Genomic DNA, 27,417 nt, shown 5'->3' with positions numbered 1-27,417 from the left:
AGTTCAAGTAACTGAAGGCTCGAGAAGACTGGGAATAGAATAGGGATCCCTTCACCTTTAGAAGCAGCAAAGAATCCTGTGGCACCTTATAGACTAACAGACATTTTGGAGCATGAGCTTTCGTGGGTGAATACCCACTTCGTCGGATGCACGTAGTGGAAATATAGTGTGGCAGGTATATATGTATGTAGTGGCAGGTATATATATGCAAGCAAGAAGAAAGCTAGAGATAACAAGGTTAGCTCAATCAGGGACGATGAGGCCCTGTTCTAGAAGTTGAGATGTGAAAACCAAAGGAGGAGAAACTGGTTTTGTAGTTGGCAAGCCATTCACAGTCTTTGTTTAATCCTGAGCTGATGGTGTCAAATTTGCAGATGAACTGAAGCTCAGCAGTTTCTCTTTGAAGTCTGGTCCTGAAGTTTTTTTGCTGCAGTGTGGCCAGGGAGGTTGAAGTGCTCTCCTACAGGTTTTTGTATATTGCCATTCCTAATGTCTGATTTGTGTCCATTTATCCTTTTCCGTAGAGACTGTCCAGTTTGGCCGATGTACATAGCACAGGGGCATTGCTGGCATATGATGGGATATATTGCATTGGTGGACGTGCAGGTGAGTGAACCGGCGATGGTGTGGCTGAAAAGACTTGTGGAAAAGACTTATAGGGTTCTACTGGAATCATTCTAAAACCCTGTATAATACAATGGAGAATGATATCCTTAAACCATGCCAGAGAACAGAGACTTGGATCTGCAATAGATTACTACAAATCCTGCACTTTTCCTCCGTGACTGAATAAGTCCCCCATGGCTGTTGCACAGGTTCTCCACTGTGGGCAAAGGAGCTGCACAGCAGTGGATCATTTCCCTCTTTGCCCATCCCCATTGCACACTGGAATGCAAAGGGGCAGTGTGGTGCACTGTGCAGGGGATATGTGCTGAGCTGGGGGGCCAAAAGGCAGAACAGCACTAGCCCTGCTGCCATGGGAGCCTCTCGGGCCGGGAAGAACTGTTTCTCAGGAGGGATCTGAATGAGGAGAATCCGGTGGCTTGGCAAACAGGGATAGCAAGGGAAATGATGCCTAGAGATGGAAGTAGCAGATGGAAATAAAGAAGCCTGATATTATTGGCAGGGCAGGAAGGATGTGATGCCAAGTCAAGTCTGAGGTGGAGCTGACTTAAAATGAAACCTCTTTGGGGACAAAGGACTCTTCTTCTGTACATGATATTTTCTGATTTCCTGCTGTTTAGTTGCAGCTATGTCAATGTTGAGTAATCAACATCCTCTGCATCAAAAATGGTCCAAATTCTTATTTTTTTTGTCATCTTTGGACTCTTTCACTGAATGAAGTTACAGTATATGACACTTCAGCCTGGCCACATGTTTCACATCAAGTTTGTTGTTCAGCAGTCCTAAGAAGGAATGCTTCATTAACTTATTTTATGTCAAACAGATGTTATAATGGGATATCCCATCGGAGAGAGAGAAATACTTGAGACATGTGATTAATTGCTCATGATAGTTCCTTTATGTCCATACAGTTCAGATCTGTAATGAATATACCTACGTAGACTGAATGACTCTCTCCCTTTTCTGCAATCTCCTTTTAGAAATAAGTATCTATCCAGTTACCTTTTTCCTTCCATTTTTCTGTTAGATGGTTTTTGGAAATGTTTGCACAAGTCCAGTTTTATGGGAAAGCTTGTTTCAAACTTGCAGCCATTGCAGCTCTGCTGGTCAGTTGGTTGGGCTTAGCATCTGTCAAAACAGCTCTTTCAGCAGGCTTTGGTAGCAGTCCTTTATAGCTCTTGGCCATGTTCAGAACCATTGCCAGTACAGCTCTATTAACTGGATGGTGATAGATTCAGCACTCTGCCAGTACAAGTCCCACAGCTATCTGTCTTCACAACATCTGCCAGTAGAGAAACTGCCAGGACTAGCTCGGTCTCTTCGGAAGCTTTGTTGCCCTATTGATGTGCCTTGTAGTCCCATTTTTAAAACACGCCTGTTGGTCGGCTGTCAGCAATGTGGCTATCGTGACTGTTTGTTGATTCATGTAATCACTTCCAAGGATAATTGCAGTCTGTCTAGGAGCTCACCAATGGCTGCAGCTGCTGCAGTCTTTCATCTTGTGTACAGTAATTGCCTATAAAGCTGAAAAATGTTGGAGAAGCAAGGTCTGCTAGTTATTTTATAACAAATACTTTGTAATAATAAATTGGCATTCCTCACACATTGTGTGACAGCTCCTTTTAATGCTAATGCTCTCTTTAATGCCATCCTTAAATATACAGAGTCTACTGATTCCTTATTTTATTTTTGTGGAATTTAAGGTCTGATTCTGGTCTGAGTTACACCAGCATAAACCAAGAGTAACTCTATTGACTTCAGTGGAGTTACATTGGTGTAAATGCAGTCAGAATCTGGCTTTAAGTCTGATTCAAAAACTATTCACGAGAATAGGCAAATTGTTTCAGAGACAGATTTTCATCCAGTACTCAAAGTAATACTTTCTTTCTCGTTGAAGTTTGAAATTTTTCAGTTAATTTTTCCCTCTCGTTTTGCAGTTCCTGGCTGTGGACTTACTCATCTGACCTAGGTCTCCAAACAGCTATGAGGAGCCTGATCCTCTTTCCACTGAAGCCCTTAGGGAGAAAACACTCCATACAATTGAATAATTCTAATCTCATATTATGGGAACAATTCTGTCTTTGTTCTGAAGGGTTTGTTATTCCTGCCTTGGGAGCACTGCTGGGGCAGATTCCTCCCACTTGGCTCCCCAGTGGAGTCAGCAGGCTAGTGCAGAGTCCGGTACCCAAGCTGCGCATTGGGAGGGTGGTCTTGGCTTTGACATACATCTCTATTCAAATCTCCCTGATAAAAAGGTTCAGCACAATTGCTGCTGTTCCAGGAATTCTCTCTATTCTCTAAGTGAAATTTCCCAGCACATTTTGTTTATGTGAGATAACTAGCACAATTCAGACAAAGAAGTCTGTACTGGGTCAGATCTGACAACTTGTAACTGCTAGAATAGTTCTCACAATGAGCCAATTTCCACCCTCACTTATTGCCATGCAATCTCATTTGTGATGGATGGATATAGTTGAGGTCCCAGGTTTGTTGTTTAAACAGACCCTAGTTAAAATGTTTTGTTAGAAAGGGCATCCATGGTTCTTTTAAAATCTGAATGTTACAATAAAATTTATAGCAAATAACCAAATCATCTCATTAAAAAGAGATCCTGTGCACTACATAATTTTTACAATTTTGCCTACAAGCTTTCCTGACAGGCAGAAATTGAACCCAGTTAACATCCATGGAGTTGAGTAATTGTGGCCTTGTTTAAAGAAAATTATTATTACTTACTTCTCAAAAAGGAACTTTTTGGGGGGAGAGAGGTTGTTTGGATGAAAACTTAAGAAAAGAAAAAAGATGTCTTCTAATCAAACCAGGTATTTTTTGGCTTTTTCAGTTCAGTCCTTCAAATGAAATAATTCTATTATTTGCTCAGCCCTACCCTCACAGCCCTTAGCATATAGGGCTCGTTCGGAGAGAGTGTAGCCCGAGTGCAGTGTGCTCCAGCTATTCTGTGCCAGCACAGAGACCCAGAGAGGGGTCATCTTAACCCTTAACCCTTTTCCGTAGGGCTTCTGTAAGTTAAAGGCTGATCTGACTTGCAAGTGTCCAGCCCTGTTTAAGTACACAGTTACATGCCACCAAACATTTGATGTTTCACTTCCATTTTTGTTTAATATGGTACCTAATCAACTAATTTGTTACAAGATCCAAGCCTCAAGTGGGATATATGTTATTGAGGGCTTCCTAGAAAGGAAATATCCATACAGGTAATGAGGATAAAAATGCAGGCACTACTTGATTAATAGCATATGCAGTTGTACTTTGTGAGAGTGACGTAGTTTATTTTACATGGCCCCAGACATGCTTATAGGCGTTAACAAAAACAAATACTACTACTGTTATAGCAACCATTAATATATTTCATTCTTTTGCTAGACTAGGCAAGATTAAATTTATGCTGCAGCAACCTGAGGTGGTCTTTTTCCAATAATCAGCTGAAATTCAGGAATGATTTCTATGTATCAGGAGTGACACTGCAATTAAAAAAACCAACTACAAAAGAGGAATTACTAATACAATGAGGCTTGAAAACTCGCTTTTTATCACAGCTGCAATTACATGCATGAAGGGTCATAGCGGATCTCTAAACTCATATGCTTCTAATATTAAGTATTTCTTTCAATTTTCTTGTGTTAGACAATCTTTATTCTGCACTTATGCAGCAGATGTTTTCCTTGTATCTATTTGAAAAATTAAAAATCTGACCTTTTTCCACAACGAATCAGCTCATGACATTACAAATGCTAGAATGTAACCACACCTTGTGCACCAGGGATTATTTGTCTCTCCCGTACCCACAATGTCCCTCATCATTGCTATTCACTGAACACTACGGGGAGGGGAATTGCAACTTACTTTGCCCATGACTACTTGCTTAAACCATTCGTTCCTCCCTCCCTCTGTTCATCTCTAAACTCAGTTTCCCTCTGGGGTACTCATCAGCAAGTCCCTCCATTTAATATCCCGTATCCAATTGCAGTAGTTTCAAAAAGTAGATTTTATTGGTAAATTATCAAGAGAGAAAAAGTATGACAAAAAATAACAGGAAAGAGAGATTTAGTTAATACAAGATTTCTGCCCCCAAATGATGCCTTTCAGAACACAATACAGGAATATTACCTGTATCAAAGTAGATCTGAAGCCTGGCCACTTTAGCTATCCCTTTTACAGTGACAGTCCATGCCATTGAACAGCACACGAACCCACAGAAACCTTCCCACCAACGCTACAAGAAGGATTCTGCATGGACTCCTTCTGATGGTCGAAACAGACAGGACTTCTACATAGAGTGCTTCCGCCAACGTGCATGGGCTGAAATTGTGGAAAAGCAGCATCACTTGCCCCATAACCTCAGCCGAGCAAAACACAATGCCATCCACAACCTCAGAAACAACTCCGACGTTATAATCAAAAAGGCTGACAAAGGAGATGCTGTAGTCATCATGAATAGGTTGCAGGATGAATGAGAGGCTGCTAGGCAACACTCTGACACCACATTCTACAGGCCTCTGATCCCACTGAGGGGTACGAAAAGAAACTGCACCATCTGCTCAAGAAACTCCCTGAAGAAGCATAGGAACAAATGTACACAGACACACCCCTAGAGCCCCAACCATGGGTATTCTATGTGCTACCCAAGATCCATAAACCTGGGAATCCTGGACGCCCCATCATCTCAGGCATTGGCACCCTGACAGCAGGACTGTCTGGCTATGTGGACTCTCTCCTCAGGCCCTATGCTACCAGCAGTCCCAACTATCTTCAAGAGACCACTGATTTCCTGAGGAAACTACAATCCATTGGTGATCTTCCAGAAAACTCCATTCTAGCCACTATGGATGTAGAAGCTCTCTACATCAACATTCCACACAAAGATGGACAAGAAGTTGTCAGAAACAGTATCCCTGATACTGGTGGCTGAGCTTTGTGACTTTATCCTCAACCACAACTGTTTCAGATTTGGGGACAATTTATACTTTCAAGTCAGCGGCACTGCTATGGGTACCGGCATGGCCCTGCAGTATGCCAACATTTTTATGGCTGACTTAGAACAATGCTTCCTCAGCTCTCATCCCCTAGCACCCCTACTCTACTTGCGCTACACTGATAGCATCTTCATCATCTGGACCCGTGGGAAGGAGGCCCTTGCGGAATTCCACCAGGATTTCAACAATTTCCATCCCACCATCAACCTCAGCCTGGACCAGTCCACACAAAAGATCCACTTCCTGGACACTACAGTGCAAATAAGTGATGGTCACATCACCACCATCCTATACCAGAAATTTACTGCCTGCTATACCTACCTACATGTCTCAAGCTTTCATCAAGACCACATCACACGATCCATTGTCTACAGCAAAACACTAAGATACAACTGCATTTGCTCCAATCCCTCAGACAGAGACAAACACCAACAGAATCTCTATCAACCTACCTGATTGATAGAGCCAGAAGGGTACCCAGAAGTCACCTCTATAGGACAGGCCCAACAAAGAAAGTAACAAAACACCACTAGTCATCACCTACAGCCCCCAACTAAAACTTCTCCAGCACACCTTTAAGGATCTACAACCTATCTTGGAGGACCATTCATCACTCTCACAGACCTTAGGAGATTGTAAGCAAGGACTGACCTGACACCCCACAACCTGAAGCAAATACTTACCAGCAACTAGACAGCACACAATAGAAACAGTACCCCAGGAACCAATCCCTGTAACAAACCCTGTTGCCAACTCTGTCCGCATATTAATTCAAAGGACACCATCATAGGACCTAACCACATCAGCCACAACATCAGAGGATCGTTCGCCTGCACATCTACCAATGTGATATATGCCATCATATGCCAGCAACGCCTCCCTGCAATATACATTGGCCAAACCGGACACAGTCTCTATGCAAAAGAATAAATGGACACAAATCAGACGTCAAGAATTGTAATATTCAAAAACCAGTAGGAGAGCACTTCAATCTCCCTGGACACTCAACAACAGACTTAAAAGTGCCAATTCTTCAACAAAAAAACTTCAAAAACAGACTTCAATGAGAAACTGCAGAACTGGAATTCATTTGCAAACTGGACACCATCAAATTAGGCCTGAATAAAGACTGGGAGTGGCTGGGTCACTACAAAAAGTAATTTTCCCTCTGTTGATACTCTCACCTTCTTGTCAACTGTTGGGAATGGGCCACATCCACCCTGACTGAATTGGCCTCATTAGCACTGACCCCCCACTGGTAAGGCAACTCCCACCTTTTTATGTGCTGTATATTTATAGCTACTTACTGTATCTTTCAAGCCATGCATTTGATGAAGTGGGTTTTAGCCCATGAAAGCTTATGCCCGAATAAATTTGTTAGTCTTTAAGGTGCCACAAGGACTCCTTATCGTAGTTACTATATGGTTATACCTTGCCTAGCATAATGGGGCCTCCCATGCTGGATGCAGCCCCTAGGCAGTAATACAGATAATATAATCCCCCCTTTTCATCGATCTTGTCACTTTTGGAACTGTTCTGGCCAATTCATAAAGTTGTGGCTGATTTGCTCACATGCACTTTTCCTCCCACATGACCCTCTGTCACTCTTCATCGTGCAATAAACCACAGAGGAAATTGGATCCTGAAAGACAAGTCTGTCATATGCCAAAAGCAAGAATATATATAAATAACCAGGGCCCATTTTCCTTTAGTGGTAAATGCTTTTACCGTTTCTTCACCACTGAAGAAACAGGTCAAATATTGATTCACCTTTCTGAAGTCAAACCAGAATGGTAAATCTTGTCTGAATACATTGGCATTTGAACTAGATTATAAACAAAGGCCTCTTTGTGTTCCCATATACATATCAACATTTAGGGCTAGATTACTGAGAGCGCTCAGTACCCAGGATCTTGTGAGAACAACGGGAGCTACAAAGCATTCGAAGAACTAGCTACTTATTTTGGTACTTAAGAGTTGGACACTTCAGAAACGCCTGGCCCTAATTGTAGGAGCTGAGCACATTTGAAAAACTGGCTTTTAAGTAGCATACCTATTTCACAGTCACTACACTGGGCCAGATCTTCAGCTTGTCTACATGGATATAGTACCATTGAATTTCAAGGGAGCTATGCCAATTTACTCGAGATAAAGACATGGCCCATTTTCTTTTGTTCAACATAATCGTTCTATAAACATGACTCCATTCAGTATTCCATGTTGAAGAAAATCTACTGAAAATCAAAAATGTTCCACTGAGATTAATTCAACCTGGAGGGATAATTGGGCAAGCCTACAGGCAATATAGGCGGAACAGTAATAAGTTTTCTTCATATAAAAAGGTATTCAGCATATCCGATCATATAAACTCATGAACATACAATCCATGCATCCAGGTACAACTATCAGTCATATATGGACTGCCTGGGGACTTCTGGTATTTGTAGTGTTAAATTCTGGAATATATTTAGCTAACTGGAAATGTTGAAAGAGCATTTCACCAAATAAGAATTAAGTTTTTAAACATTACATTCTCTCTCATCCACCCCTGAAAAGAGTGAGAGAGAGAGAGAGAGAGAGAGAACAAACATGCTCCTTTTCTTTCCAGTGATGAGGGCACCTTTGGGAAAGGTTCAAGTTTCCTGACTTCTATTAGCCAGAAGCTGATATGCAAATAATTATTGTAAGGAGTCTCTTTCACAGTAGTTTGGGGCAGAAGAGGGATTGCCCTCTCCAATATTGCGAACTTCAAGTATTCCAAATTCAAGTCAGGTGCTCAAAAGTCATGAAATTTGGTTAAAAATAGTTAAGTAATAAATCTGTGCTTCTTTTTATTTGCCTTCTGATTTGTAAGTCTTCAGGGTTTGCATTTTCAAGCTTTTCTTTACAACCATGGGGGCTAGAAACTATTTTCTTTAAAAAAAATAAAAGCTGGGATTCTAATGTAGTCACCTGACTCCAAGAACTGGGGCTTTAAAAAATACAAAATATGACAAGACTTGTGAGGGAGTCCTGAGAATTAGCAACAATGTTTCTGACACAGAGGTTACACCTGAAAAACTAGATCATCTTTCTTTCCTCTTCCTTTGTATCTGTCTGTCTAACAGATGTAGACCTTTAGGTGTCTGGAAGAATTTCCAAGCCTCACGTGAAGGTGTGTGGATGGATATGGGTGTGAGCATAGAGAAAGATTATGGGTAGGATTTTCAACAGTACCTAAGGATAATTGACAGTTAAGGGGACTTGGGCTCCTAAATCACTCAGCTGCTTCTGAAATAAATTTAATTTTTAAAAGGATAAAAGTTAAGGAAACATACTGTATGCAGAAAGGAGACAAAATATAGGGAAGGAGGAAGAGAACACAGTGTAATATTGGTGGGGGAGAGGGGGAGAAATAGGCACCAAAAAGGACTTAAGAGATACAGCATAAGACTATTGTTGGAAAGAGAGGGGAGGCCGGAAGTGAAGAAATGTAAGCCTACAGCAAGTACAGTTGGTCAGTATTTTATTTGATAAGTTTTACAGAGATGTTTCAGATAATTTGACAAATATTATGATGCAAATCACTGGCGGAATAGCCGCTGGGCCAATGGGACCAATGCCCAGGGGCCCTGGCCAATTGGGGGCCCCTGGAAAAAATCAGTGCCCCCACACTCTGACCTGCTCTGCCCAGTGTTCCTGCTGGGGAGCAGGATTGGGGTGCGAGAGCTTGCCCCACTCCGCCCACCCACGCTCCGCTCGGGACATGAGGGCTTGCCCCTGCATCCCAACCCCGCTCCCCAGCAGCAGCGCCGGGGGGCATCACTTGCTGTGGTCCAGGGGCTCCACAAAATCCTAATCCGCCCCTGGATGCAATGATAGACAAGGTCTCTAGCTGGCTGGATGTTAGTTATCATATAGCAGTAAAAAGTTAAAAAAAAAAAAAAAGAAATTTTTTCTGCTATTTGATCACTCTTAATAGTAAATTACTTTCAAAATGAATTAAGTAAAAAGTTGATTGATCTATCATGTTACATTTAAGTTTACTACAAAAAGCTGGTTTTATTGTTTTAGGGCCACGTACCAATAACTTTATTTATAAGAAAGATGTCCCACTTAAATTAATAAGACCATCTACGTATTAAGGCATTCAGTACAAGTAAGTGTACCAGAAACTGATGCACCTGTATGGGGAACCATGCAGAGATTTTCCATCCTGACCCCTAGGCTTAATCTTCACACTAATAGCAGCCAAATTTGCCAAGCCCACATACCTTCTATTAATTATTTATTTGGCAATATGATGGATGAGAAACCTCTCAACAATGTAGATCTTTTCTCTGTCAGTCATTTTAGGAACTCACTGTTTCACACGTTTAATCTGGTTGGGGTAGTTACCACAGTATGGACATTTTACTAAACTCCTGAGCTTCCATCATTCCAAATTTATTCACACATATTAGTATGTAGTGTTGCTTTAAAAACAACAACAAAAACAAGTAATATATCATAAACAAAAAATAAAAAACACCCTGATACACATAACCCTAAAGTCCATACAGATTTATTTTCACCAAACTTTCAGGAGTTCATTATGTTCAGATTTAACTTTTTTGCTTTCAGACACCTGGATACCTATAATTACTTCAAAAGCGCATGTCACTGTATAATTTGGGTGTGGGTTACATTCATGTGTTAACATGAACTCATTTACACAGTCAATTTTTCAGAAATTCAAGTGAAAAGTCAGTCATGGTATCCCAATAAGCCACTTCGCTCCCTTTCCTTCCTTGCCATTCAGCTGATAACTGGTTGCGTTTTTAATGTTTCTCCCTTCTAGGACAGATAACATGGCAGTACCACCTATTCCTGTAGGTCTTCATACCAAGCCCATTAAAGTCAATAGAAAGGCTTCCACTGACTTCAGTTGGCCTTGGAACTGGCTACCCAAGCACACACAAACAGGCATGCAAAAGTGAATGCTAATTTTTGAAGATTTTGCCATATACACACAAGAATTTCTCATGTGCTACTGAAATAAAACTATCTTTGAGAGTGAACTTGGCAGTCATTCTACACCACTACATTACACACATTTTTGGTTGAGGTTTTTTTATGGATAACTTCTCCACTCGAAAATGCAGGGGAAATTTAGATATAGAAGTAAATACTGACAAAGCATAACATCCAAGACATGGGGATTAAAATGACCTCATATCTACTTGAGTACCATGGGGTCTTTAATGATAACAAAGAGGTCCTTGGGTTTACAGTTCAACCCAAATAAAGAACTCTGCCACCACACCACCACAAAAGCAGCACTGTGCCTTTATTCTGGGATATTGATTCAATACCAATTCAGAAGCAAGACTCCCGCCATAATTCCCTGAGGGTTGTTTTGAGAGCTCCCATCCAAATACTAACCCAGCCTTACTTTGCTTATTTTAGGACAGTTGAGGAGGTCACAACCCATGGTGGAATGGCTGCAGATTAAGTAGACCCTAGTAGTTTAAAACCCATTGACAATGGTGAAAATCCTTTACAAAAGAGGCCAATGTTACTGTGTCATTTTTCCACCCAGCTGACTACCATGGAGATTATAACCTGATTTATGAAGCCCTTTCAAATGTTATGTGGTAAACTATACTGCCTCACGGTGTATGCCCTTCAGAAAAATATAACTGTCTGATATGTGAGTTCAGCAGATTCTCAAAAATGTGTAGGCTATATCATTAAGTAATCACATACTATATATTAGAACAAAACATAAAGAAGGCTAAATACCATATCAGTTTAATTTTTACACAGTGAGTATCACTGCTTATTACCATACTATGTTAACGCTATCCGTTTTCCAAATACAATATTTAATATTAATCATATGCAATTTAATCATTGCCTTTTAATAAACTTATTTATGATTACTAATTTTATTTCTAACCAAAGCTAACAAAGTGCACCATCATCCAAAAGAGAAGGAGCTTAAATTAACTTGAAATACACAGTGTCAGAGAATATGTATTTATTCCCTCCAACACCTATTTCTTTTATTCAAAGGAAGAGTCAGGAGAAGTTTAAATAAAATCGCTCCCTTTCAGGTGTTTAACCTCAAGCAAATCTGGTTCACAGGTTACAGCCCAATGCTACCCAATACATAAAGCATTCTAAAATAAATAAATTAATTATAAAATGCACCAGCAACAGAAAATGATTTCCCTGAACATTTTCATAACTTGCAAGAAGACATCAATTACTGTAGCTGGTCTTGCAAGTTAATAATTCACAGTGATGGATTATTCATACATGCCAGCCAGCTGAACTTTATATACTTTGACTCTGGGGGGAAAGTGCAACAGGTCTTAATTATGCTTTGTGCAAGCTCAGAGACAGTCAAACTTCAGGCTGAAACACTTCATTATTGGACAAATTTTAAAAATAGGATTAATAACAATTTAAGAGTAAAAAGTCTTCATTGGTCTCCATAATCCCACATAAGTGAAACATCCTCTTACAACAAGAGCACATTGCCTCAAGTCATCTCCCTAAAACAGTCCTAAGTTGCTATTTTAGAAATATACATTTTGTTGGCAGGTTACAGAGTGGTAGCCGTGTTAGTCTGTATCAGCAAAAACAACAAGGAGTACTTGTGGCACCTTAGAGATTAACAAATTTATTTGGGTACAAGCTTTCGTGGGCTAAAACCCATTTCATCACACCTACTCTACTCAAGCAAGAAAAACTGATTTAAATTTCATGTGAGCATGCCTGTCTTATGTTGTTTCTATAACTTCACAAAAAACGTAAATGATGGAACAATTTCTTGCTTCCAGAGCACATCAAGCTAATTTGCATAGACTTATTTCAATTCCACTCAACACCATGAATTTCTGTATGAGCAAAACAACCAACCAACATTTCAGTATCTTGAGTTTATTTTCTAAATAAAAATAAAAAGAACAGTTTCTTTCCTTCTGGAGTGCTGATGTTCTCCTATAGCATCTCCATTCCCTGTTACATTTACAGGTGTTGTGAAAGATATTTACTTTGTGTATCATTTTGATCAGAATTGTGGCAAGTGTTGTTTGTACTGACACAAATCTAGGCTGTTCAGTAATAACATTGTTGTACCCAAAATGAAGTAGCTAGTTCAAGCCATTACACTCAAAGTTCCTAAAAGTTTTACAAAACTAATTGATTACAGCTTATGAGAGAACCTAATATGAATAGCATTTCTAGTAGACTCCCACTGGGAATCATATTACCCTGGTCCAGAGGAGTGGGAAAAAAAAAAAAAAGTCACCACATTTGATGAGTATTGTGGCCATCTAATAAATTATGATTTAGGAGTTTTATCCTCACAACACTCTTATGAGGTAAGTAAATATTCTCCTCATTTTATAGGTGGGGAAACTCGGGCACAGAGTAGATTACATGACTTTCCCAAGGTCACAAAGAAAGTGTATAGCTAAGCTAGGAACTGAACTCAAGTCTTTCGGGTCCCAGTACAGGGCCCTAGTCTCTGGATTATTCTTCCTTGGGCTCCTAGGCAGGTCCGGCTCCAGCTTGTTTGCCTCCCTAAGCAGCCAAGAAAAAAAAAATCTGCGATGGGCGACACTTCGGTAGCTGCTGTACCGCGCTGCTTCATTTTTCGGTGGCAATTCGGTGGCCAGTGCTTCCCTCCAAGAGGGACCCACTGCCGAATTGCCGTCAAAGACCTGGACGTGCTGCCCTCTTCCATGGGACGCCCCAAGCATCCACTTGCTGTGCTGGTACTGGAGCCGGCCCTGCTCCTAGGATGCAATCCTGGAACCTGAAATGATCCCAGAAACCAAGATGCCTAGTTACTTGCTTGCTTTCCCCCTGCCACACACAAGTACCAAACACTGAAGCCACTCTTTGGGCCCTCACCTCTTTTTGAAGTTATTATATTCATAACTACCCCAAAGTCTCCTGCTGCCTTTGTTTTCTTGAATAAGGTACCAGCTACAATTCAATTTATTTTCTTATTAATTTTCACTAGATGCATCACCATATGTTTCCTAACACTGGAAATCTACGTGCTAGCTTTCTGTAAAGGGCAAGTCTACGCTTGAAATGCTGCAGCAGTGTAGTTAGTCCACCTCCACGAGAGGCGGTGGCTATGTCGACAGGAGAAGCTCTCCCGTTGACACAGCACTGCCTACACCGAGGGTTAGGGTGGCAACCCTAAGCAACACACTTATATAGATGCAAGTTTATAGTGTAGACTTGGCCTAATTTACTGCAGAATAGTTTGCTAGTAGATCTTCCTGTCTCAGGGCCTATCCTCACAGGCTGATCAACAGTGGGTAACATTACAACCAAGATCAAACTATGCTATGAGAAAAGAGTCTGCCATGTAATATGACCCCCCTCACCCTCCATCCCCAACATGTGCAAACAGTCCCTTGGTGTCATCTAGGAGACAAACAACTAAGAGTAGGATTAAATAGTCAATTTTCAACACGGCAGAAGGTAAAAGTGGGGTGCCTCAAAGTTCTGCGGTAGGTCCAGTGTTGTTATACACACAAACATATATATTAATATATTTATTAATTATGGAAAGAGGAGACGTGAGTAGGCAAGTAGCAAAATTAGCAGATGACACAAAGCTATCCAGGTTATTTAGGACCACAAAGGACTCTAAGGAACTTCAGAAAGACCTAAACATGCTAAATGAATGTATAACATGGTGCTCAATGAAGTTCTATGTTGATAAATGCAAAGTTCTGAACACTTGAGAGAAAAATGTAAAACTACTAGTACACTTTACAAGATTCTAAATTAACTGCATCAATTCAGGAAAGAGACAACAGTGCAGATAGCTCAGTGAAAGTCTGTGCTTAGTGTTTAGTTACTGTCGAAAAATATATTAAGTTGCATAAAGAATGGGGTATAGAATATTATAAATGTCCTTCCATAGAATAGGATAGTGCAGCGTCACTGGGAATATTGTGAGCTGTGATGGTTACCTCTTCTTGAAAAGATATTCCAGAACTAAGGGTACTCAGAATGACCAAGGACATGGAAAAACTCATATATGAAGAGTCATTAAAAAAATTGAGATCATTTACCTTAGAAAAGAGATGAACAAGAAGGAATGAGACACAAATTATATAAAATAATCAATAATCTCCCTGCCTTTTAACACTCAAAAAAAGGAGACATTAATTTAAATTGAAAGGTGCCAAATTCAAAACTGATAACATTTTTTCACATAACTTCTAGTCACACTGTGGAACTAACGGCCACAGTAAGTCATTGAGGACAAGAACTTAGATTGACATTACAACCACTCTAGTAGGACAATTCCTATGTTCCTACTTGCAGATTTGGATCTGATGTTGCTCGTTCCTTCTTCCAAATAATTGAAGCTACATTACAGCACTGAGACCTGCTGTGCCTCACTCATTACCTTTCTCTGAGGAGTGCTTCCATGACTTTTGGAGCCTTAAATTCTATATTCAGGTCAGTGACAGAGTTCCAATGACTGGGTGAAATCCTGGCCGCATTGCATGCAATAGATTTTGTGCTACTGAAGTCAATAGCATCAGGATTTTATTGGGCTCTGGGGTGGGGCCAGAAATGAGGGGCTCAGGTGCAGGAGGGGGCTCTGGGCTGGGGTAGGGGGTTGAGGTGCCGGGGGGGGGTGAGGGCATGTGGGAAAGGGTATGGGCTCTGGGAGGGGGCACGGGGCATGGACACCAGGCGGCGCTTACCTCAGGCGGCTCCTGGAAGTGGCTGGCATGTCCCTCTGACTCCTAGGCAGAGGGGCAGCTTGGGGGCTCTGCACGCTGCTCCCATCCACAGGTGCTACCCACTCATCTCCCATTGGCCGCAGTTCCCAGTCAATGGGAGCTGTGGAGTTGGCACTTGGGGTGGCACCTGTGCCACGGACAGGGGCAGTGTGTGGAGCCCTGCTGCCCACCCTTATGCTGAGGAGCTGGAGGGATGTGGTGGCCGCTTCTAGGAGCTGCGCTGACCCAGCCACTCGGGCCAACTGGATTTTTAACGGTTCGGTCAACTATGTTGTGCTGACTGGAGCCATCAGGGTCCATTTGCAACTGTGTGTTCTGGTCAAAAACTGGACGTCTGGCAACCCTACAGTAGCACAGGTTCTAATACCTTCTCTTTGCTAAGGCAGAACTTATATTTATGTGAACTGTACTGTAATGAACAGGAGCTATCTGCACCTGTTCTACATTTAAACCTCAGCCTCCTTCACAGGGGAAAAAAAAAAAAAAAAACCTACATCTGATATGTTTTACAATTCTTTTACCCTAGTCACAACCCCTTTGCCACAGGATTCCATCTCACACACTAGACTTCCACATACCCATCACTGAAGCCAAAGACCGCTCTCATATCCCATCTCACTCCTCCAATCCCCATACCAAAAAGACTCCCCCACCCCATGTCACATTACTGAAAACCTACAGAACTCAGCATTGAGATGAGGCATACGGAATCCCTGCATCTCTTTCCTTTGATCTCACACCTCCATGGAGCGCAAGCCCTCCTTCTCCAAGGACCCTAGACGTGATATCACAATCTCAGCTCTGCCAAGTAGCTCCAACTGATCTCTGCACCATTCAGTACAGATACACCTAACATAGCTGAAGTGCATGAAGATAATTACCATTGGTTATTGCCAGCTCCAGAAGGGTAGAGTTAAGGTTGCATTAGTATGTACTTTGACTCTGAATTTCCTTGTTTTCTGAAGTTTGAGTTTCACTGAACTCACTATCTAGAAGGGCACAAGACACCACCAGGCAACCTTAACTGTGTTAACCAAGTTTTCTGTCAGTGACTATTACACTATTCATGGCTTTGAAAGCCAATATAAGCTAGTTACACAATTAGAGCTGTGTGAACAACTGATTGTTTTTTTGGGCTGGGGGGCAGGGGGTCTTGGGGGCAGGCAGCAAAGGCCAGCAAACAAAAAAAATCACTTTGGGTCAAACAAAAATGTTTCATTCAACCTAAAATGAAATGATTAGTTCTGAGCTTTACTGACCTTTTATTTTTATACATTTATATAAAAAATAAGTAAATTCTGAAACAGACATTTTGAATCACAATAATTAAATGTTTTGTTTTGACATTTGAAACAAACGTTTTGACTTTAAAAAAACGATTTGTGGAGTTCAACATGAATTTGCAAAATATTTCGGTCAACCCAAATCTCCTTTTATTTTGGGCAAAAAGAGAAAGTTGTGTGTATAAAATTTCATCCAGCTCTAGCTACAGTCTGCTTTTAAAAAGGCACATCTCCCTGTAGTTTATTTCCCTTTATTGTATTTCTGTTTATTGTTTTTAAGATCTCCTTAGTTGCCTCTTACTCCCTTTGATTTTTTTCTCCTTGTCCACTTGGCAAACTTTGATGTTTTCCCCCCTCTTATCTTTTGAATGAATCAGAAAGTAAGAAGACAATAAACTGGCATATGTACAGTAAAGTGAACTTGGATTTTTCTATATTATCTATCACAGGACTTGTCAGGCAGACGGCAAAGAATATCTTGGTTTTATATGTAACTGATCATTTTGGTAGACTACTACGAATCTTTCATTTAGAATGGGTGATCTCAAGCTGAAGATTTGCTATTATAGTAAGTTGATCAGCCTGCCTTGGGTTTTGATTGATTAATATTTATAAATAGTAGAGGGAATTGGAGAGGATGCTTTTATCTGGAAGACTGAATATGTCTGAGGAAAAGAAAAAAATATTAACTGCTTCAGTGATCTTAAATTGCTACGTAAAGTACACAACAATTAAAGCTCCAATAACTGCTTTAATGTGGACAGAGGGGGAAAAAGTACTCTAGAAGAACAGATTTATTGAGCTAATTAAAAATATATAAGTTGTAGTTAGATATATAAAAATATGACCAAAGTCCTCACTGGAAAAACTGAGGTAGAAAACATCACCATAAAATCTTCAGACATGGAAACAGATGTTGTTGGAAGATGCACTTTTTGCTGTTGTGTTGAGAAATGAGGCAGATGTGCAGACACCTTTGGTAATTATGAGACAGCAAGCAATTAATACAGGGCATCTTTAGATAAATGCATCTAAATTACCACTAGACTTAAAGGAGATCATGTTCAATGAAGAAATAGTAAACAAAGAACTGGTGCAAAGGCGAAGGGCCAAATTCTGCCTCTCTTACATGGAGTAGTACCTCACTCCTAGCTTCCAGTGGTACTACTATGGAACTGGGTTCTACACCACATGAGTACAAGGGCCAGGATTTGACCGTCATGGGCAAATGTGGGGAGCAAGTTAATTACTGCTACGGCAGCTTAAGTCATCTTGCATTGATGAATACAATACAATAAAGGGAAATAAACTACAGGGAGATACACTCTTTAAAAGCAGATTGTAGCTAGAGCTCAATTTTAATAAATGCAAAGTAATGCACATTGGAAAAAATAATCCCGACTATACATATAAAATGATGGGGTCTAAATTAGCAGTTACCACTCAAGAAAGATCTTGGGAGTCATTGTGGATAGTTCTCTGAAAACATCTACTCAATGTGCAGCAGCAGTCAAAAAAGCGAACAGAACGCTGGGAATCATTAAGAAAGAGATAGATAATAAAATAAAAAAAATCATATTGCCTCTATATAAATCCATGGTATACCCAAATCTTGAATACTGTGTGCAGATGTGGTTGCCCCATCTCAAAAAAGATATATTGGAATTAGAAAAGGTTCGGAAAAGGGTAATAAAAATGATTAGCGGTATGGAACGGCTTCCGTGTGGGGAGAGATTAATAAGACTGGGACTTTTCAGCTTGGAAAAGAGATGACTAAGTGGGGATATGATAGAGGTCTATAAAATCATGCCTGGTGTGAAGAAAGTGAATAAGGCAGTGTTATTTACTCCTTCTCATAATGCAAGAACTAGAGGTCACCAAATAAAAGTTAATAGGCAGCAGGTTTAAAACAAACAAAAGGAAGTATTTCTTCACATAACGCAGAGTCAGTCTGTGGAACTCTTTGCCAGAGGATGTTGTGAAGGCCAAGACTGTAACAGGGTTAAAAAAAGAACTAGATAAATTCATGGAGGAAGGTCCATCAATGGCTACTAGCCAGGATGGGCAGGAATGGCATCCATAGCCTCTGTTGGCCAGAAGTTGGGAATGGGCAACAGGGATGGATCACTTTATTACCTGCTCTGTTCATTCCCTCTGGGGCACCTGGAATTGGCCTGTTGGAAGACAGGATACTGGGCTAGATGGACCTCTGATCTGTCCCAGTATGGCTACTCTTATGTTGTTATGAAGTGCTGGTGCACAAGCCAATGCACCATAATGAAGAATTCAGTCCCCTTTCTCAAGGTTACTGAAGCAAAACAACTCTAAGTCCATTTAATGGCAAGTCAGTGGGAGTTTAAGTTTCCTCCCCCCACCGTCAGATATGGCAACACGAAAGTTGTGTACATAGATTAAATCCATGGAAGGAAAGGGGATAATGTGGAAGGGCTAAGGAAACTAAAGTCTCTCTCAAGAGTTCTTGTCAAGGTTAAACCCAGTAAGGGAGAATTCACACTTTAGATCTAAGGAACCCTACTTCACATATGGGACTGCATTGTAAGAGTATTTGCAGTCCAGTCTGGTTAAGTGCCAAGATCTTCCTGGAAGGAACTGAGTGCCCTTTGCCTTTATCATGTATGAAAGGTTGAGAGATGTCAGCAACTCACAGGGAATTCTTAACACTTTACAGTATTGGGTTCTTGTTCAGTGAATGCCCAGCATAACTATTAAATTAAAATGAACAACTGCACGAGTTAAGTACAGCACCACAACAGATCTGTATTTCTCTCTCCCCCCATGCTAGTTTTAGTTAGCATTTTAGTATTTGCATAAAATTAACTAAAATATGGCTATATTGTTTAACTTTCTTCTAGCAAATTCTAATCAACAACATAGAAGACCATTCCTTTGGAGAGAATGTGTCTTAAAAGTGAAAAATACTTCGTATAAAAAGCTAGCTTTTTAAGATAATGTGCTAGTAGGCCAATAACCTTTTGACAAAAAAAACATTTATTGTATTTAATGCATTAGCTTCCCAAGAGTCATGGATACAAAATAAAATTAACCCCCCCCCCCCTTTGAAAGAGAATCTGTCTGACTGCTTTGCAATCTTGCAACAATTGATACAGATCAAGAGCATCAAAATGGAAATCTTAGATTCAGTTTTCATTATATTAATATAGCTATATTCTGCAGCTATCTTCATTTATTCATATAATTTATGAAATAAAGATCTATGGACACGTGACATGACACTTGAAATTTTAATTACTTCACAAAGGTGGTCATCATACATACTTGCACAAGTCTGACAGTGAAGATATTAAGAATCATTCCAAGAGCATTTTGAAAACAAATATAGAGAATATAGTTATTGTAGAGCCCTGTGATGACAGGAATGGCCACTCTGCCAAGTATCATGACTGGGTACTTTTCAACCACACAATTTCTGGCACAAGTGGCTCTGCTTTGATTTTATCTGGGATGAAATGAGTGACAGGATATGGAGTACAATATAAGTATGTGTGAATGAGTGAGAGAGAGAGAAAGACACAATCAGTCCAATCCACCAAAAGCAGAATCACATTTTTGTTTTTGAAGCACTGCAATGTAGCGTAGATTTATTGATTAAAGCACTGCTGAATAAAGTCATTGGAGTACAAGTTGTATGGGCTGTCTTATTATCTGGATTTATGGCTGATATATCTTCACCCTACCAGGGCCAGCTTTAGGAACTGTGGGGCCCGATTCAAATACCCAGCAGTGATTCGGGTCTCCGGTGGCACTTCCCTCCACCGCCAAAATGCCGCTGAAGACCCGGACCGCTGCCGGGTGAATAAAAAAAGTTAAAAAATTAAATAGGTGCCTAAGGCGCAGGGTCCTCTTCGGTGTGGGGCCCGATTCCAGGGAATCAGGGAAATCGGTCTAAAGCCGGCCCTGCTCCTACCTCCCCCCAAAAAAAACACAATAAAAATGTTATCTGACTCAGGAACCATAACAAATTTCCTACAGGTATTGTAATTCAACCCACTTGCATTGCTGTATATGGTTAATGCTCTTTTTTTGGACACCTCCATTCTAAAACCTACATAACTCTTTTCACACCATAACTGTAATGTGCATGTGTGCGCGCGTGAACACACACACAGTATAGAACGAGCTAAACAAACTCCTTAATGCAACTTGCTGAGTTATTGCTGCCATTTTGTATGTGTCTCATTTCCTTTTCACTAGGCATAGAACTTTGCAGTTTTTACTGCTAGTATTACTATACGAGTCCCAGCAACAACAGCTGAACATAAATTTGTTGTGTTTGTTTTTTTAAATACCTAGGGAGTTACATAAACAAACCAAAAGCTATATTGAAAGAACAATGTGGTAAGGTTGCAAAGTCAAGCACGCAAGAGTTAGGAAGTGCCAAAATTAAGTTCTCCTATGGTACCTTAATTCTGTCCTCTTGGGCACATGCAGTATGATACAATCTTTAATTACATGGTCACATACTACTTTTTCCATAGGACGACTCCTTCATTCAGTTCATAGGAGGCATTGTGCAGTGTTCAAGGAATGAGATGGCTGTTTTGTATTGCTTTCACCATGTAAAGTAATACAAGAATTCTCCAATATAATGTTTCCCTGAAGTTTTTTACATTTACTGTTTTTCATATAAAGAAAAATTAAAAAGTCACCACTGATGATAGTATCATATATATATGCAACTAGATACACAAACAATTATGTTATTTACACATATAAAATATGATAATTCATAGTGAATAAGTTCTGTTGAGCTTATCTGGATATGCAAAGCACCAGATACCAGTACAGGTGTGTGACTATTTAAGGAAAGATTTAAAAAAACAGGTGCTTAATGTTAGGCTCTAAGTCAGGGGTCGGCAACCTTTCAGAAGTGGTGTGTCGAGTGTTCATTTATTCACTCTAATTTAAGGTCTCGCGTCCCAGTAAAACATTTTAATGTTTCTAGAAGGTCTCTTTCTCTAAGTCTATAATATATAACTAAACTATTGTTGTATGTAAAGTAAATAAGGCTTTTAAAATGTTTAAGAAGCTTCATTTAAAATTAAATTAAAATCCAGAGCCCCCCGGACCAATGGCCAGGACCCGGGCAGTATGAGTGCCACTGAAAATCAGCTAGCATGCCGCCTTTGGCACGCGTGCCATAGGTTGCCTACCCCTGCTCTAAGTCCATATTTAGGCATCTGTTTTTGCATGGAGCTCTGCACCTTGAGGAGAAACTGTACAAGGTCACGCACAAAGTGAATTTCACCCCATAAGTGTGCTGTTACAAAGTTAATGGAACAAAGTATATGGCCTATGAAATACATGGATTATCAAATGCTCTTTTCTACAGCAAGTTTTTCAAATATGCCAGAGACATTTCTTTGGAGGTGAGTAATTCCCTAGCAAATTTGAAATTTTGAGATGACACTTTAGTCACGTGTGAACAAAATGTTTGAAAAGCTAAGGGTAACAGTTTCCACATCAGGATCAATCAGAAGTGGCTAAATAGAATATTGGCAAGCTACTTGCAGCCCCCAAAACAAAATTCAGCTTTGGCTAAAAATAAGCACAAGACATTTAGGTAATTTTCAATAAAGCTATTAAAGGCGTGTAAATAAAGGCTTATAATAAGTGCCTTCACAATAACAACATCACTAGCACAATGCTATAATGAGTGGCCATAGGTTTAGTTGTACCTGAGAAATGAAGTAAGAGGGCCCAATCCTGAAGAGCAATGGTCTCCCAGCAGAAAGAGAAGAGGCTCAACACCTCAAAGGAGGTGCTAGACAGCCACTTTCATACAAGAGCTGACATCAGAGTCAGAATTTATGCAGCTAAGAGGTTGCTCTAGGAAAGTAATACTCTCACTATGTAGTATTTTGACTACAGTCAAATATAGCAAATAAGGGACATGGATCTATGGAGAATAAATGGGGCTGGAAGAATATCACTTGTGCATTAGCAGGTATTCCCCATATATGGAAAGTGAATGATTTACTCACATATATTAAAATGGACCACAGGATGAAACAGGCTTAACCTCAAGATATAAGGTGTACATAAAGGATGGATGGCCTACCTCTGCCAGATTTTCTGTGTCACCTTAGACAAGTCACTTACCTGCCTTGTGTAGTACTGTAGATAGTATACACCTACCTACCTGTGTGTAGGAGACACTCAAAAATTGAAAGGACTTTGAAACACACCCCTAGATTAGAATTCAGAACTAGCATAGCATAAGAGTATATAAATGGGAATGCATGAAACAATTAGCCAAAATTTTATGACTAAAACATCCACTCTAAACACTGTTCCCACTGAGGAGGAAAACATTACCTCCTTTACTAGGGCTCAACAATGACACAAAGAAGTCTTTCCGTTACTGATAATACAAGTTAAAAATCTAGATGAAATTATCTGATTTCATCCTTGAGAAGGATTTACATAAACATATTTAAAAAGCCTGGATATCCATCTTTTCTTTAAATTGATAATGCACACTCAAAGATATCCCTTGGATGAACAAAGACTCAGTTTTGAACATCAGGTTAGAATTAAGCTCAAAAGTACAAGGTGGGATATGAAACATACCATAAACTCAATGCCTTATCCATTAAACCATTGTTTATATAAAAAAATTGGGGTTTCCCATCCTTCTCCCACAGTTACATAGAACATTCCAAGACCATGCTCTTGATATACTTAGCTACTTACTAGTGATAAAGTGCAGATCTTAAATAGCCAAACCTTAACTATCTAGATTAACCAGAAAAGATACTGTCAACATTAATAACTCTATTTTCCTCTTGTTTGTCAGTGTACCTCCACTGACTTCCAGGGAAATATTTCTGATTTAATTCAGAGTGATAGGAGAATCAGTTTTTAGATAATCTCCTCATCCCCACCACCCTTATTTTACATGTAGATTTGTGACTTTACCCAAATCTTCATGTATATGTTTTTGGTGAGAGTTTTTTTTAAAAGCAATATTTTTACTGCATCTTGAGATTGTTTTGTAAGCCTGATTTTCTTCATATCATTTTATTTTAACCAATGTCATTAGATTAAAACAGTAAAAAAAATTATTGTTTTAACATTAATGATACTTGCTGAACTCTCACTTGCAGTTTACTGAGCTTTTCATCATAACTAAAATAACCTTCAGAGGTAGCTGGTAGGAATATTTTCTACACTGGCAAGGCGAGGTAAAGACACCATATTTTGTCAGTTCTCACTGTCTCCATATTTCCCTCATGGAGCGAGGTAAATCATATGTAGAACCCTGCGGTGGATACAACATTTGTATCTGTGTCTGCTTTGCAATCAATGGATGTAAAGCTGACTGATATCTGCAGATTTGCAGGGCCTAGATATAAAATTTTGATCTGCATCCATGCACAATCTGCAAAAATGTTCCACAGACATAAAGCAGATATTTGCAGGGCTTTAATTATATGATTGCCACTCACTCACTTGAGGCCAATCTGAATGTAGCTCGTTTAACTATTTATCTATAATTTTACTCCCTCCCCTTATGTTGGAAAGAACATAGTGGAAATAGCTGTGCCTTAAGCAAAACCATTTTGCACTGATACATGTCTGACTATCTATGACCTATACCAGGAGTTCTCAATCATCATTGCACCATGACTTCTTCCCCCTCCCCCTGCCCCAGGAAGGTTGACGGAAGACTGAGCCCACCTGAACCCCACCACCCCAGGTGGGGAGGCTTGCCCCATTGTTCCAGGAGGGGTAGGGGGCTGGGCTGTTAAAGGCGAAGCCCAAGGGTTTCAGCCACAGGCAGGGGGCCTGTAATCTGAGCTCTGCCACCCAGGGCTGAAACTCTTTGGCTTTGGCCCTGGATGGCGGGGCTCAGGCTTTGGCATTGGCCCCAGGCAAGTCTAAACCAGCCCTGGTGACCCAATTAAAACTGTCCTGACCCACAGTTTGAGAACCACTGACCTATATTATAAAAGTGGCCTAAAGATATCATAAGACTTGCTTTATAACAGGGCAATCATCTATAGTTGCTTTTAAAAAGCCCCAAACGCCCCCTCCACAAAACCACAACAAACAACAGTTTTGAAAAACCAGGAAGGGATAAGAGAATGGAAAACGTATTAATCTCTGACTACAGGCTCTTGTCTTGGAAAGTCAAAGCTGTGGTTAAATAATTTGAGGGAAGAGAACCAGATATTTAACAGAATATTCTGTTCTATGAATTTTTAAACAAAAGAGTGTGCATTACTACACAGCTTCATTTAAAAAACATACTTAGTTTAATTTTCTCAGGCGTGCACGTGCACGCAAGAGAGTGTCTGTGTATCTCACAGCCCCACCCATCCCTTGATTTGTTTTATGGACTTTTCAAAGCACAAAAAAACCTTTCCCAACCAGTAGTTTCATTCTCCATAGGATTTACAGAAATAAGTCCTACAATTATTAAAACAGAAGTCTTTGGGATGCCAAACAAAGTTAAAAGCTATTGATGATATTAATATTTTTGTACACTACACATACTCTAGATCTACCCCACCAATAATGAGGGATGTGCATTAGTTGGTATTCGATGGATTGCACAAAAACAGATTAAAAATAATACAAAGCAGGGTAGAATGAGAGGAATATTATGGTTTTTTTAATGGAGCACAATATTCAGATATTATCCTGGGTATTCTGGCTTTCTTTATGCATTAAGCTACCGGAACCTAACAGGTGATGGATGGTTCCATGTTGTGCTGCTGTCCTAAATATTTGTCATCTCTGTTCCCACACTGCAAAGCTAGAAGCCTCAAAGGTATGCAGGGCTTTCCACAGCCAGTCCCTTTTTGTTACCAAAAGTTATAACCAATGATTGATGGGTTTAATCATCATTTATCTATTCATTCAGGTGCTGGCACTCTTCCTACACATCTGTTATGAAGTGTTTACATCTTTATCATGTGATACAGTATTCTTAAAAACTCTCTTTACATGAGCTAACAAATGTAAAAGACCTACATTTTAAAGCCAATTTTTAAAAAACATATTTCTTGATTGTCACATGCTATTTAAAATTCTAAAGCTTTCCTGTAACAGTTGCTCTTAGCAACTAACATGTTACCATTGTTTAAAATGGATGGACTTAAAACAGTGATATAATCATGATCTTTACAGAACTGTTCATTTAAAGATCTCAAAGTGCTTTACATCATTATTATAGTATCTTCATTTTTATTCATAATAAGAGGGGTTAGAAATAAAACTTAGTTTTTGCATCATTTTTTAAACCTTGGGATAATTATTGTATTAGTAGGCTGGTAAGTGTACACTGCGAGAGGCTGCTGTTCATTTTACTGAGCTGTCAAGATACGCATGAGACTTTGAACAAGGGAGATTTCAAATATGGTGTGTTGCATGTTTCAGTGAGCCACACAAGGCAAAAATCTTATGCTGTAAAGAGAATGGCACTTTAAAATATATTCAAATTGAAAAAAAAAGGTTTTTCTCCAAATAGGAGACACTTACGAATACACACAGACACATATATACACATGCAGATACACTTATATACACACATATGCTCTAAAATAGCCACCTGTTTTAAATACACTTCTACACTCATTCTGAAGTGACTTGAAACTGAAACACTTCTAATTACAATGTTTTGAATTATTTTTCAGTTTTAAGAACTCCTTAAATCTTCAGAGAGTGTGTTAGCTTTGCTGTAGAAAATAATATTGAGAACTCTGAATTGCATCAACAAACACCAGATGCTGGTCCCAGTTTACATTGAGTGATTGACAAAGTCAGCAAAGAGTCCTGTGGCACCTGATAGACTAACAGACGTATGGGAGCAAGAGCTTTCGTGGGTGAATACCCACTTCATCGGATGAGCTCATGCTCCAAAGGGTCTGTTAGTCTATCAGGAGCCACAGGACTCTTTGCTGCTTTTACAGATCCAGACTAACACGGCTACCCCCCGATAACTGACAAAGTCGTAAGGCAAGTACAACAAAAGCCAGGACTCAGATTTACAAATCTATAACGGATGTGGAAATAGCCTCTGTCAAAACCACCACTGGGGCATGAAGAGAAACAACATTTTAATAAAACAGAAGATTTTAAAAAACCACACACCATGTAAAGGGGTGGGCTGGGATGGGGACAAACATGCCACTGGACTAGGTTACACCCACACCCAGATTCCGGAATTTATTTCACGGGGCTTGGTCTGCACGTTGTGCGAAACTGAGGGAGGTTTCTAAATAACTGAGAAGTGAGCTGGGTTTAAACGACTCACACACACTGCAGCCTATACATGTTCAGCAATAACCAGAGGGAGACTTTCGAACAGATCCCAAACAAGGAATGCGAAGTCGATTGACATGCAAAGCTCTAACATGCATTAAACGGGGGGGCAGCTACCAAACGATTTCATAGGGCGGGGAGCCCCCCACGCGCACCCGGGCTGCCCGCACAGCGAAGTACCTGACGGCGCCTACCTCCCTCGGCGCGCTCCTGCGGCAGATGCGGACGCCCCCGCCCCGGCTCCGCTAGACTGGGGTGTCTCCCGGTGCCGGAGCAGACGCTCGTACAGGGACCGCCTCAGGAATCGTTTCTGTAGCGCCCGCCGACGCCTGCATACTCACACGCCTGCCCCGCCCCTGTCGGGGCCACGCCCTCTCCCCCCGGACCGGCACTCCGATTGGGCTAGCTTTCCACCTGCTCCTCCTCCAACTCCTCTCTCTCCCCTCAGGC

General features: G+C 40.3%; 1 protein-coding gene across 2 annotated transcripts in view; it reads right to left on the bottom strand.

Moving 5' to 3' along the window:
- Positions 1 to 27,307, bottom strand: part of SERPINI1 (serpin family I member 1) — an 83,590-nt gene extending 56,283 nt beyond the window's left edge. Inside the window, exon 1 of one of the 2 annotated variants that reach the window (XM_050966056.1) lies at positions 27,148 to 27,307. The gene's annotated coding sequence lies outside the window, so the exon portion shown is untranslated. The remainder of the gene's footprint in view (positions 1 to 27,147) is intronic. The other variant, XM_050966055.1, reaches the window with a different exon arrangement.
- Between the last annotated feature and the right edge of the window lie 110 nt (positions 27,308 to 27,417).

Source organism: Gopherus flavomarginatus, chromosome 8 (genome assembly GCF_025201925.1).
Source record: "Gopherus flavomarginatus isolate rGopFla2 chromosome 8, rGopFla2.mat.asm, whole genome shotgun sequence".
NCBI classification, from domain to species: Eukaryota; Metazoa; Chordata; order Testudines; family Testudinidae; genus Gopherus; species Gopherus flavomarginatus.
Note: the sequence above shows the minus strand (reverse complement) of the source record. Positions and strands in the feature narration are given on the sequence as shown.